This window comes from Prionailurus viverrinus, chromosome D3, assembly GCF_022837055.1.
Source record: "Prionailurus viverrinus isolate Anna chromosome D3, UM_Priviv_1.0, whole genome shotgun sequence".
Taxonomy (NCBI): domain Eukaryota; kingdom Metazoa; phylum Chordata; class Mammalia; order Carnivora; family Felidae; genus Prionailurus; species Prionailurus viverrinus.
The window spans coordinates 90,346,535-90,361,630 of NC_062572.1; positions in this window are offsets into that span (position 1 = coordinate 90,346,535).

Sequence of the window (15,096 nt, forward strand, 5' to 3'; positions counted from 1 at the left end):
TAAGCCTTCATGTGTATGTATGAATAATTTCTCAGTAAAATTTTGCGTGAATGAAGGAAGCCACTGAAGAATGCTTTTGGTGTGATTCAAATAATTTGACAAAGTAAAACAATTTACTTGGGGAGACCAAATATTTTAAAAAACAAAAGAAATAGTAAGCAGACACACAAAACAAAATTCACACCCCTGCTAAGCTATGAATGTGGGGGAAAGGGGCCAGGGAAGGACAGACAAGGACTTGAAACTGATGACGGTCATGTCTGCATTACCATTACTTGAGTTATTATTAAATTCTTGCACTGTTCGTCTTCAGAAATTTCACTCGTTTTATAAACATCCTCTTTTTCTAACCAACATTTTATAACCAAATAAGTGTTTTAATAAATAAACATTTCTAAATAAATGTTAAATACATGGTATCTATGAACTAAAAATTACCATAATTCAGGTCATTAATAGTTATTTATTTAAATTTCACGATAATAGTATGAGTCTTTTAATATTTAATAATTTAATCTTTAATAGGCATTTACAGAGCATCAGAGTGGCAACTTGGTCAACCTGGCTACTAGCTATGTTATTATACAATCTTTAAGAAATTTTATTAATGTTCTATAAAATACAGACAATTCTAAAGCTATGGGAAAAAAGCTATTATTTTTCAGGGGTTTTTTTTGTGAAATTACATCAGTGTTGTATGTGAATGGATTAGAAATACTGTGTAACAAGATAAAGTTAATTTCTTGCTACTTAAAAAAAATAGGGGCACCTGGGTGGCTCAGTCATTGAAGCATCCAGCTCAGGTCATGATCTCATGGTTCGTGGGTTCAAGCCCTGCACTGGGCTCTGTGCTGGCAGCATGGAGCCTGCTTGGAATTCTCTCTCCCTGTCTCTCTGTCCTTCCCATTCTCTCTCCGTCTCAAAATAAATACATAAACTTAAAAAATAAGCATTACAAAATAAGGAAAAAGGAATCTTTCCACAATAGGCAAGTCTTTAGAGTGAAGACTGAAAATCCTGCTTCAGTCTCTTTTGTTTGACTTCTTTTCCTACTTTTGGGAACAGCGTGTATCTCTCTGAACCTTTTAGTGAGCATTTACAATTAGATGGTAAGTTCAAAAATATGTTTTAGATAAGTTAAGTCTTTCTTTTGCATAAATATAGTCATACCTTCAGTATGTCTCTGAAACCCTTCATTCTTCACTTAATACATTTTGAAGATTTTTTTGTGTGTCTCTTCTATCATTTCCATTGTATTTAATCTCAGTGAAGTGTCTTACCCATGATTTATAAAACTAGTCCTGGGGCACCTGGGTGGCGCAGTCGGTTAAGCGTCCGACTTCAGCCAGGTCACGCTCTCGCGGTCCGCGAGTTCGAGCCCCGCGTCGGGCTCTGGGCTGATGGCTCAGAGCCTGGAGCCTGTTTCCGATTCTGTGTCTCCCTCTCTCTCTGCCCCTCCCCCGTTCATGCTCTGTCTCTCTCTGTCCCAAAAATAAATAAATGTTGAAAAAAAAATTAAAAAAAAATAAAACTAGTCCTCTGCTGATGGATATTTTTGCTGTTAATGTTGCGCCATTAAAAAAAACATTGCAAATATCCCCATGATTATTTCTGTGTATACATAAATTAATATTTCTATAAGATTCCCTGCACAGATGTGTAATTGCTGAGCAATTTTTTACAAATGCAACCAAATTGCCCTTCCAAAAGGCTCTGGCAATGTTCATTCCCCAAATAATTTTTGAATACAGCCTTTCCCCACATTTTTGTCAGCTTTTTCTAATATCGGAAGGACGGGCAAAACATGGGAATTTTTAATTTTTCAGTTTCCTGGTTACTAATGAGTTTTAACATCATTTTATGTGAATAAACATTCACCAACTGTGAATTTAGCGAATGGCCTTTTCATTCACTCTATCCAGTTTTCCTTTAGTTGACTTTTTCCCCACCTGTTTATCTGTGGGAACTGTTTACAAGTTAACTGTTAAGCTTTTGTCTGAAAAAATATTTTCACAGCTTGACAGGTGTTTTGAATAGTTATGCTGTCAGATCTTTTCCTACCACTCTTTTTCACTGCCTAATATTGTTTTTTAGTCTACTAGGTTGGGCATGAAAAGTTGGGGAGGTTATAAAATCGTTTTTAGGCAATATTTGTGCTTAGAAAAGTGATGCAGATAGCCTGTCTGGAGTGGTTTTTGACCAGAATCTGCCTGTGAGGCAGCACTGCCCTAATTGAACTTTGACTTTTTTTTTTAATGTTTATTTTTTATTTTGAGAGAGAGAGAGAGAGAGCAGGAGCAGGGGGAGGGCCAAAGGGGCGGGGAGGAGAATCCCAAGCAGGCTCCGCACTGTCAGCACAGAGCTTGATGTGCGGCTCAAACTCGGGAACCGTGAGATCATGACCTGAGCTGAAATCAAGAGTCAGATGCTCAACCAACTGAGCCGCCCAGGAGACCCGACCCCCTTTCCCTTTGTAATCACAAGGGGTTTATATTGAAGAATTGTCTTTCTTAGTATTCTATAAATGTAAGAGTCAGTATGTTGATGTGGTATTAAACTAGTTTCATCGACAAGTAAGCAAAGTAATTTTCTACATTATTTCTATAAGAAAATGAATTCCAAGTTCTAAGTAAATGCATAATAAATACACATTTTTGAATGCACCATAATTTTTAGTTAATACTTGGAAAGGTTTATGTAAATTAAATGCAGTTTTTTTCATAAAAAAAAGTCTGCTTTGGCTGTACAATTTTATTTAGGATTTTGTCTCAACAGGGACAATAAAGCTGTTACAACTTTTTATCCCCATCTAGTGGCAGAGCATATACTCTTAGAAGGACACATACTTAGATTGAAATTTCAAACTGGGAGAGTGGGTATTTCATGACAGCCTGCTGTATCTTATTTGAAAGGAATTTTTCAAATATCAGGCATATGTATGTTCAGAAATGGAAACTGGGGGCTGATTTTGCTTATGGTTTAGGCTTTTTTTTTAGCACTGAGAATAAAAAGCAGAGCACCAAACAAATGCGTTCTTCTTAATTTATTTTACATTTACCATCTATTAAACCTTAAACTTCAACATTTAAAGGCCATTTTTTTAAGAAATAGAAATGTTTTATTGAACAGTTAAAAACCATTTCTACTGTCTACTTGACTTTGGAATTCTTCACATGGTAATTTACAAACATTTTCTCTTATGAAGCCATGTTAATCCAGTATTTCCTTCCCCATAATATTGCTGGAAGCATCAGGAGGAAAGAAAATAAACATTATAACCTGATGAGTGGTCGACATTTCCTCCTCATGTTCACATGCTAACTTCTTGCTACTCTTCTACTAACCTTGAATTATCTCATTATCTGATGACAAAAAGAGCAGGTTTAACCAAGCTTTTATTTATTTTTTTAATTTGGGGAACTCTTTTTTTTAATTTTTTTTTAACGTTTATTTATTTATTTATTTATTTTTAATTTTTTTTTTCAACGTTTATTTTAATTTTGGGACAGAGAGAGACAGAGCATGGACGGGCGAGGGGCAGAGAGAGAGGGAGACACAGAATCAGAAACAGGCTCCAGGCTCTGAGCCATCAGCCCAGAGCCCAACGCGGGGCTCGAACTCACGGACCATGAGATCGTGACCTGGCTGAAGTCGGATGCTTAACCAACTGCGCCACCCAGGCGCCCCTTAACGTTTATTTATTTTTGAGACAGAGAGAGACAGAGCATGAACGGGGGAAGGTCAGAGAGAGGGAGACACAGAATCCAAAACAGGCTCCAGGCTCTGAGCTGTCAGCCCAGAGCCCAACGCGGGGCTCGAACTCATGGAGCGCGAGATCATGACCTGAGCCGAAGTTGGCCGCTTAACCGACTGAGCCACCCAGGCGCCCCTAATTTGGGGAACTCTTACCTGCAATGTATGTATTCTTTACTTTATGGCTTCTAGTGGCATCATTTTGTGGTTCTAAAAACATTCTTCTCTAGAGCTCCTTGAATGACATCTTTATTTCTTCCTTATACAGGAAGTATAAGACGCTAAAATGATGTCACAGCAATATGCAACCTGGAGAGCCCCACGTTGGATACAATGGGAAGTCTTCTCCTTGCAAAGTTCCTGACACTGTTCTGGGAGTCAGGTGGCAGGGCAGTGACAAGTCCTGGAGCAAATTATTATAGCATGAAAATATTGGCAGGTTTGGAAAGCCTTCAAGGAGTGACATCAAATTAACGAGGTAATGTATGCTGTGATTTGCTAATGACTCCTTGCCGAGATCGACACTTTAAGGTGAAGCTCAAACAGCTATTTTCAACGTGGAATTCTATTAAACAGACATAAGTTGCAATTATGCTAACATTATAATTATTCTACCTGCTAATTTACTTTCAGATATAAATACAATATAATCATCTGTCAGAATCATATTCAGAAATCATGGGACCCAGCAGGTTCCATAGACAAATGTGCACTTTAATAAGAGAAAGGGCTCTGAAGGTAAAGTAACTTTCAGGGTGCAGCGGGGAAACGAATTATAGACTTAGGTGAAAAAGAAGACTTGTCATCACCGCCTCTCTACAACAGGCAAGCCCTGGCATAATGAGAGTATGAATTTGGAGGAAAAGCAAAACCCTAAGGCACAATTACTGTCTTATCCTATAGGGTCTATAGACAATGCATCAGCAGACTGAAATCTATTGGCTAGCATTTTCTACGTGCCTTCTGTCCTTGATAAATATATTTAGGCATTATTTAAATGGCTTTATTATTTTAGTCTTATCATGGGAATCAGTTGACAAAAAGTATGTAAATATTTTCTTACCTTATTCACATTTGCTTTCCATTTTTGTGATTGAGTATAATCTTCATAGCCATCATATTTTGGGTTATTTCTTCAGATGAATATCAGCAGAGGGGCACTTCGGTAGCTCAGTTGGTTAAGCATCCAACTTTAGCTCAGGTCATGGTCTCCCAGTTTGTGAGTTCAAGCCCTGCGTCGAGCTCTGTGCTGACCATTCGAGGCCTGGAGCCTGCTTGGGATTCTGTGTCTCCCTTTTTCTCTGCCCGTACCCTGCTTGCACACTCTCTCTGTCTCAAAAATAAAAAACATTAAAAATTGTTTTCACTATAAAAATTTAAAAAAAAATAAAAAATATTATCAGTAGTATATGGATAAAGTATTACCTATAATACGGTTCGTGGACTATATATATTATATATTAATATATATATATATAGTCTTACAGTTAAAAATTTATTTATTTATTTATTTATTCGATATATGAAATTTATTGTCAAATTGGTTTCCATACAACACCCAGTGCTCATCCCAAAAGGTGCCCTCCTCAATACCCATCACCCACCCTCCCCTCCCTCCCACCCCCCATCAACTCTCAGTTTGTTCTCAGTTTTTAAGAGTCTCTTATGCTAAAAATTTATTTAAATCACTTTTACTTTTAAGTTTTGAATATGTGTTTATAAACATATGAATATATCAATTTTTTGACAAATTTTGTGTATTTGTATTTGTATTATTTATATATTTATTTGTTTATTTTTTTATTTTTGAGAGAGAGAGAGAGAGAGAGAGTATGCAAGCAGGGGAGGGAAGGAGAGGTAGAAAGAATCTTAAGCAGGCTCTATGCCCAGCGTGGAGCCCAAAGAGGGACTAGATCTCATGACTTCGAGATCATGGCCTGAGCTGAAATCAAGAGTTGGATGCTTAACGGACTGAGCCAGCCAGGAGACCCAAAAGTTTGTACACGTATTATACGAGAGGACAGTTCTGAGCCCTGGAGATCCAGTGGTGCCTGAGATGAAGTTTCTCTGCCCTTAAGGAACATGTATCGTACTGTAAATAAGCAGATAATTCAGGTGGTTTCAGATTGTGATGGTAATGACAAAAAATTCAACAGGGTGATAAGCTAGCTAGGATGATGAGCAAAGTTCTGTCTCTCGCAATGACTTTGGAGCTGAAGGATGAAGACAAGGCAGGGGAGAATGGGAGAAGGAGGTTTTCACACAGAGGAAAAATGTGGACCAAGTCTGCACCGTGGGAACCGACCGGAAGGAGGATGGTGGGGGCATGAAACCCTGTGCCTGAGGAAGAGTGGTGGTAGCAGAGGTGAAGGAAGGTGGAGATGGGCTCTTCCAGTAGTTGTGCTATGTTTGGGTTTTGTTCTAACCAAAAGGAAAGCTATCAAGGAAGGGTCGTAAGATGAGGAGGAGGATGATTTGCACCGAATGATGTTTTCTGAAGCTAACTCTATGGTTCCCTGGAAAAAGACGGGAGTGTATAGCTGAACCCAAAACTGGCATGAGGGAAGACTGAGATTATCGCCTCACGGGGGTGACATTTCTTTCTGGACTCAAAGCTGCGTTGACACACGTGCTTTCTGTCAGGAATATCTATAGTCAGTCCTTTCCCTGAAGGCACAGCTCTTTATTAAGCAGATCAGCTCCAAACACCAACGCCTGGCCTCGAGACCTTTCTCCTGTCCTCCTAATACTATAAAATCAAGCCTGTTCATTCTTGTTCTGGTTATATATCTGTCTCTGCATAACAAATGGTTCCAATACTTAGCAGCTTTAAATAATCAACATTATCTCACCCCATTTCTGAGTGTCAAGAATCTGGGAGCAGCTTAGCTGGGCGTTCCTGGGAGGTTGCAGTCGAGAAGTCAGAGGGGGCTAAAGGCATCTGAAGGTTTGACTGGAACTGGACAATCTGAAGACTTCCTCTCCTCACTGCACAGACTTCCTCCACAGGATTGCTTGAGTGTCCTCACAACATGGCAGCTCCTTGCAGGATGAGCAAGCCAAGAGTGAGATCAAGGAAAGAGGGCAAGGCCTTTTATGACCTAGGCTCACTTCCACCTTATTCTATTTATGAGAAAAAAATGACTATGTCCAGCCCACATTCCTGGAAAAGGAATGAGGCCTCACTTTTTGGAAAAAAAAAAATTAAAGAACTTTTGGACAAATTCTAAATCATCTAGTTAAGAAGACTAACAAAAGCCTGTATGGCAGCCAAAGTTTTAAAGAACATTAATCTGGGGCGCCTGGGTGGCGCAGTCGGTTAAGCATCCGACTTCAGCCAGGTCACGATCTCGCGGTCCGTGAGTTCGAGCCCCGCGTCAGGCTCTGGGCTGATGGCTCGGAGCCTGGAGCCTGTTTCCAATTCTGTGTCTCCCTCTCTCTCTGCCCCTCCCCCGTTCATGCTCTGTCTCTCTCTGTCCCAAAAATAAATAAAAAACATTGAAAAAATAAATAAAAAAATAAATAAAGAACATTATTCCATTGGTTTTAAGCTTCCTCTCTACATTTGGTTCCTAAATACTCCTTCTTTTTCTGAGTTTAGTCATATATTCATAGAATTAAAAAATAAAATATTCGCCAAGCATTTCTTAGAATTCTTAAGGAGAATATTTTGTTTTGTTTTAATGTAACAGTTTAATATTTCCAGAGATACAATACAATTTTGTAATATTTGCTTCTACTCTTCACAAGATTTTTCAAATGCATTCTTGAAAATATATTATTCAAATTTTATGTGAAACTAAGAATAATAGAAATCCATGTGTCAAATTATTTTTAAATTAGTTAATAAGGTAGAGCTTCTATTTTAATGCCCATATAATGCCTATCTGTGTCTCAAAATTTAAATGCTCACGGAAATCTGTAAATTTTTGTTTATTTCCATAAACTCAGTAAAGAAAGATCCTTTCCTTAGTAGAATTTTTATTGGATTACATATCACTTAAATTGCTCTTACCCAATAGTAATAGCATGCATATAATTTATCTTAACATTTGACCACAATGAAAAAGCAAAGAACACTTTCTTAAGAAATTCATATTGAGAATTTAAGGTTTTGCAAATGGTTCAATTCTAAATGGCTTCTAAAGGGAATCACATACTGATATTCCATAATTTCTAATGCTCAGAATCAAAAACATAAAATTTTAGGTTAAGAAATAAAATCTGGGGGCTCCTGGGTGTCTCGGTTGATTAAATGTTCAATTTTTTATTTTGCCTTGGGTCATGATTTTGCAGTTCATGAGACTGAGCCCATCATTGGGCTCTGTAGTGACAGCGTGGAGCCTGCTTGGGGTTCTCTCTCTCTCTCTCTCTCTCTCTACCTCTCTCTCTCCCTCTCTCTCTCTGTCCCTCCCCTATTCATACACTCTTGTTCTATCTCTCTCTCGCAAGATAAAGAAATAAACTTAAAAAAAATTGTGACTTAATAACTTCTCATATTATTTTAAAATAAATTTATTTTACAAGTGTCATTATATTAATGTTTATGTTAGGAAATATTATAAAACTTCTGATAACCAGTATTTATGCATCTTTTTACATTTGTAGCCTTCAATAATAATGGCTATTGACCAACTTAAAGGCAACTGGGACAACTGAAGAACTTATACTTTAACTTTATTTAAACTTAAATTTTTAAAAACTGAAGCGTTTGGAAAACTTTTGAGTATGTTTGGAACAAATTGGGTAGATAAATCAACTACGTTGACTATAAGCCTCGTGAAATCTAAATACGGAGCAAATCTTTCCAGCGGACATTTGACATGTAGGCATTAAGTGTAAAATGCACACTGGACCTTCAAAACGTACTATGCCAATAGTTAAATATCTCATCATTAATGCATTATATTAATTAAGTTTTTAAATGGTAATATCTTTGATATATTAAACTAAAACCACTGCTACAATTAAGTACACCTGTTTCTTTTTACTGCTTAAAGGGGAAATTGGAAAGTTTCAAATTGTATATGACTCATATTCTATTTTCATCACCGAGAGCTACTCTAAGCTGTAATTTAGAAATTAAAGACCAGTGTTTGACAAATTCCTCTATTCTGGGGGTATTTAAGTATAATTCTTTGTGTTACTGACTTACACTTCTTTACATTATGTTATCACATTATGGAGTCCAAAACGGAAGTATTTTCTTCTTGCTTCTTCATGGAGTGACTTCATCTATATATTGACCTGATGTTTTTCTCATGATTAGAATAGGGTTATGGGCTTTGGGGAGGAAGACCACAGAGGCCATTTTCTATCCATCCTGTCAAGGGTACCGACCGTCAGCATGACTTTCACCATTGATTCTGTCTGAACACCTGGCTGATTGTCTCCACTGTAACTTACCCTGTACGTCTTTCTAATTCCTTGAGAATGGAGTATCTGCATACATTACCTGGAATTCTTCTGCAAGAGAGAATTAGCTCTTCTCCTTTATTTATTAATTCATCCCATCACTTACTTATAATCAGTATGGACTCCCGGGCATTTATTTTATATGTTGGGGAGAGGGAGCAATCCTGTGTTATTTATCATGTTGCTCAAGTTGTTCTGGTTTTGGAAGCTCTTTTGGCTGCTCTGGTCCGTCTTTAATATATATCCCTATCAGTGCAGGATTTTTTATACTTTCTGGCACTACGCTGAGATGTGCCAGGCTCTCATCTTTATATATATTTTTGTCCCAGTGCTAGAATCAGCCATTTCTCCCAGGAGCTCTGGTTCTTTTTCCGGAAAGATGGTTTGAAACTAAGATCTGGGAACCAGGTGCGCTTGTTGCTAACTGCAAATTTCTGGCTTTCTGGCCCTCTCAGCTGACAGAACAAGGAAATATATCTGAATTTACTAACCCATGTAGACACGCAGATGCATAAATATTTCATACGTAACCACCTGTATGTATATTATGTCACTTGGAGTTCATCGTGGTGTCTCCAACTGTGGTATGTGACCACATGCATCCTGCTGGCCTCCTCACCATGCAGACACATAGATTCCCACTCCAACCATAAGAAATCTGGCTTCCAACACCTGCCTTCCTTTAATCAATTGCTTAATTGTACTATGAATCTCTCACAGGAGATCACGTTTCAACCACAGTACAGAACCCACGTGTCACTCCTTACCTTTGGTCTTAAGCACCCCATTCATTTCCAGAGTTACTTAGGTCAGCATCGTTCTCTCCCCCCGCCACCCCCTTTAGGGAGCTTTTTTCATAAATTTGTAATGTACTTCTATTCTATTTGTAATATAGTATATGGAATATAACCTGACAGTTGACAAATACATATATATGTATGTATATATACCGATATATAGTGTATTATTTGTTAGAAGACAGTATTTCCTGAACTATGGGACCCAGGCCAATATGGTTTGTAGCTTTTGAAATTTCTCTATCACATGGACAAAACAAGGTGCAACAATTAAGAAACGGAAGCATTTCGATGAATTGATGATGGAACAATTCATGAGCTGGTATAAACCATCACCACCACTTGCCATATGGGGTAGATTGAAGTGATAATGGAAGGAATGTGGAACATTCTACAGCAGAATAATAACCCTTTTACCAAGCTTTCATGGTGTGTGTGGGTTTGACTTCTACAGCATAATCATGCTACAGATTTTAATCAAAGGTGATTACCTACAAATTATTTTATTTGAAACCAGCCTTATAAAGTTAATCTGCCAGGTAAATAAAACTAAATTAAAATCTAGAAGGAAGAAAGGATTCGGCATTGTGGCTTCTCTTTTCATACCGGAAAAATATCGAGACGAGAAAAAGAAGTATTTGAGAAAACGATTTAAAATAACAGTGTACCCTCTACTCGTCCTCGCCTACCTGACCTTTTCCCTATGGGCATTGATCATAGCCCTTACAAGTAGAAATGCTTGAAAAACTAATTCCAATAATCTAGGAACGATCATTGAGATCTCAAAGGGAACTGAGTACTAGAGACAGGAAAACAGAAACAAAATGGATTGAACACGTCAGTCTTTATTTTATTCGGAGGAAGTCCAAAGCAACTTCGTCAAGGTGATAAACTACATTTTTGGTACTATTAGAACGCAAAACAATTCTCTTCTGACTGCACTTGCAACCAGAAATGCTGAATTCCTTCCACTTCAGAGACAGGTGTGAGGGAAAGGAGACTTTGTGGCCCAAGATCCAAAGCCTAGAATATTGGAATACCACACCTGGCACACATTCCATTTTTACATAAAATGTCTCAGGGTCCAGCGTGTAATTCATTTTGCATTTCCTACAATCTGTAGGATGGGAACTCACCAGTCAATCTCAAATTGCAAATGAATTACTCTTCAGAATCTGTATATGACTGTACGTACAACCACGTTCACTTTGAAGATGTTGAGTGAAAAGGTTTTAAAATGTCATGTCTTGAGCATTCTGGAAATTTCCAACCCCAGCATACCCAGCACACTTTCATTATACCAGTTCTTATTCATTGTATGAAAACTTCCTGTTTATTTTGATCACAGGACTATCACCACGAGCCTAACTTATATTCAGTCAAACCTCACTGAGCCAATCTTTTTTTTTTCTTAGCTGACATTTGGGGTACGTTGAGGTCTTCCTTTTCCAAATGTGGAACTCTGAAGATTCACAGAATTATCTCTAGAACGTTGCACATGTCTGCTCCTAAAAGATAAATTAATGGCTTACTATTGGCCACTGTATTTGTTCCCCTACCTGCTTATGCCAACGGTACATATTTTTTCAACGGTAATTGTTATATGTAGTGATAAAATACAAGTGCCATAAACTTGTTTTATAGAAATCAAGTTGGTCTAGAAGATGTTAGTGAAATCCAGGTCATAATTTTGTTGTTAAGTGCAGTGTGAAGAAACAAAAGTACTCAGATTGTTTCATCAAAGCCCTGAAGTTCTCACTCCTCTTTGAATGAGCTGAAGTTAGAGATCACTGTTGATACACTTCATGCAAAAACAAAACAAAACAAAACAAAAAACCATCTAGAACTTGTCTTTAGTAGGAATGGCAAAACCTCTAAAATTTTAACTTGCTATATCCTACTTTTTATAACTTGATGTGCAAGATCACTTATTTAGAAATCTTTTACGTTCGATAATATTGCTGATTTTCTGTTATGTTCCAGGAACTCTTCTAGGTATTAGGAAAAGAAAAGGGAAGTGAGAAATTCCTGATATCAAAGAGCTCAAAGTACAGCAGGAGATACAATTTCATATACTGTCAGTTCTTCAATAGAAAAGGAGTAAGTGCTCAGGAAAAACAAAGAAGAAGCTATAGAAACTCCCTTTGCTCTTTTTTTTCTGGTTTAAAACCACAGGGAGATAAGTCATAGGATCTTTTAAATAATTGGTAAATTGTCTTGTGGCAAATGAATGCTTCACAACGGTTCATGATTCAGGCATAATTTCAAGAATCACTGGTTTCTGGCGAAGTGTAATTGAGATATTATGTGTGTATCATTTCTAATTGTTACTAAAAGTGTTAGCATATAATCTACGTAAACATGGCCTTGATATTTATCCCGCAGACTGACTAAATGATGAGACAAGCATTTCAGCTTCTAAAAATAACACATTAGCAGAAAAGGGTTCGAACTTTGTATGGGGATATTTTTAGGATTAATGAGATGCAGTCTTAGAGGCAGTTTGGAAAACAACAATGAGAAAAGCTACATAAACAAAGTTGTCACCATTATTCCAAATCAAGATCCTTGATAAATCTGGAAGAGATTTAATTATATAGCTGGCTCTTCCTTATACATGGGAATATTTCATTGCTCAGCGCCACATCAAACGGATGAAATTGACTCCAAATGTTTCCCTTCGGGGCCTGGAGAGGAGCCACAAATACAGAGTCAGTCCTAAATGCAAAGTGGAGTTCATCACAGAAAGAAATTTTCAAAAGAAGAAATAGTGAGAAGAGAGCATGTGAATGAAAACTAGATCCGGGAACCTTTGATAGATGATCCCGTGGCTTTCCCCTCTCCATGATTCTTCTCATCTTCCCAGTTTCACCAGGACCCCTGGCAGGGTTGTTACAACAGTGCAGAGAAGAACACAAATCACAAATGCTTAGGTTTTCGTTCCATTGGTTGGTTCTTGTTTGGTTTTCAATGTCAAAGGCTAAGACTCCATTATAAGATACAAAGCTTTGGGAGAATACATCAAAAGCTGCTTTCTCTCAGGGGGTGAAGTCAGAGCCTGCCGGGTTCTCAGACCAGCCAAGCACATCTCAAGGACCTAACCCAGTCTGCAGACTCTTTCTATAAATAAAGTTATGCTGCGAAACTTGTATTCCTTTATGTATCGTCCATGACTTCTTCGGTTGTGAGAGGGAATGTATGGTCCACAAGGCTGCACGTATTTACTGGCCGACCTTTTCCAGAAAAATATTGCCATCCACTGACGTAGACTGGGGTGGATCCTTGAGAAATGGCTGGAGGCCCTCTCTGCCCTGCTGGCCCCAGGCCAAATCCCCAAGGGAAGGGCTGTAGGTGGAAGGCGCAGATGGACGGGAGAACTGAGAAGCAAGGAACCAGAATAGCTGGGCATGAGACCGACATTTCGATTTTTGCCACCTGTAACAGGTACAGGGAGCTGTGCATGTACGGGCACAGTAGGCACAAGACTTGAGTTTCTCTGACATGTAAGGCGTTAGAGGAAAGCAGTTAGCTGGGAGCAAATGTAGTTAAGATAAAATCCCATTGTAGGGGAGTAAAAAGGAAGGGCCAGTAAGTTGAGTGTGTTGACGACCACCATCCATTGGGTACAGGTGTCCCTCGGATGTTAGTTCAAGCAGCTGCCCCCCGACGACCGCTTGTCTTCATGCCGTGGTAACCCCGCAGCTCCCATCCGTCTTAATCCCCACTTCACGGACCTTATATGCGAACTAAGGAGACTGTGAGACCCAGAAGTAACTGAGGGGATCCAGACTTCGCAGAAGTAACCAAGAAACGTCCCTGTATTAGGAGACATTTTAGCTTTAATCAAGGCTCAGTGGTGCTTTCAGGGTTAGGGAGACCCTCAAGCCATCTTAAACTTGCCATGTGTCTGTTTCAATGCTCAGGTGCCTGCTCTTCCTAACCTTGTGTCCAATATTCACACGAGAGCAGGACAAGCCGTGACTTGAACTTGCAGAGTGATGTGGCCACGCGTGGGATCAACTTTTGTGTCTGATTGCCTGCCATCCAAACTGTGTTCTAGAATCGATGGTTTGTTTAACACGAACATCCAAACGCTCTCGCTGTTTGCTCCGTGTGCCTCGAGCAGGGACTAGCAATTTGGGCTTGACGTTCTCTTTATTTCAGTTATCCATTCACAGAATCAGTGAGGTAAGAAACTTTTCGTTCTCCGGTGATGAGTGCCTACGTTCTGAACTAAGGCAGTACCGTAGAACTGGGAAAGAGGAGAGATGAAAAGATGGTTTTGAAAATAAAACCTATAAAACGCAGGGGTAATTGTGTGAAGGTGCGCTATAGAAGTTCTCCAGGATGGTCCCAAGTTTTCTGGCTTGAGCCACTGGGGGCATGGTCTTAACATCAGTGTGGATGCTGCAAAACTAAATTGGGACTGAATGACAGGATATAAAAATCATTCCAGTTTTGCAAACGTTAAGAGAAGAGGCCTGTGGGATACACAAACAGAAATTTGATTTATTCCTATATATGTAGATGTAAACTTTAAGGCAATTCTTAAGCCTAGAGATAGAGATTTGGCAACTAACATTAAACTCGAAATTGTCACGAGAGATGGATTTTTTTATAAAGTTCTGATGTTTCCAACTGAGCACCGATTATCCCTGTCACTCTTAATGGGTAAATTTGTCTCAGATTTCCTTTTGGGTCCCACCATTGCCCCCCATGATCTGATACCAATGGCACATACATCATTGTATATAGGTTATTTATGCTGTTACGCCTTGCAAGAATGGGTCATGTATCTTATCTAGGTTTCATAAAAAAGGGTTTTCAAAAAATTTATGTAGTTTTAAATTCTCCTTAATCAGAAAGGCAGTGTGATAAAGGGGAAAAGGCAAGTAGATGGGTTCAGAAATGAGGTAGATTTGTGATTTCTATCAATTCAGAGCCTTCTTCATTTCCTTGTAAAAGGGTGATGGGATGAATATTCCTGCACACCGAAAGGAATTGTTGTAAGAAAGAAATAATAATTGGTAAGACTCAGGGTGCCTGGGTGGCTGTCGGCTAAGTGTCCGACTTCTGCTCAGGTCATGATCTCACGGCTCTTGAGTTTGAACCCCACATCGGGCTCTGTGAG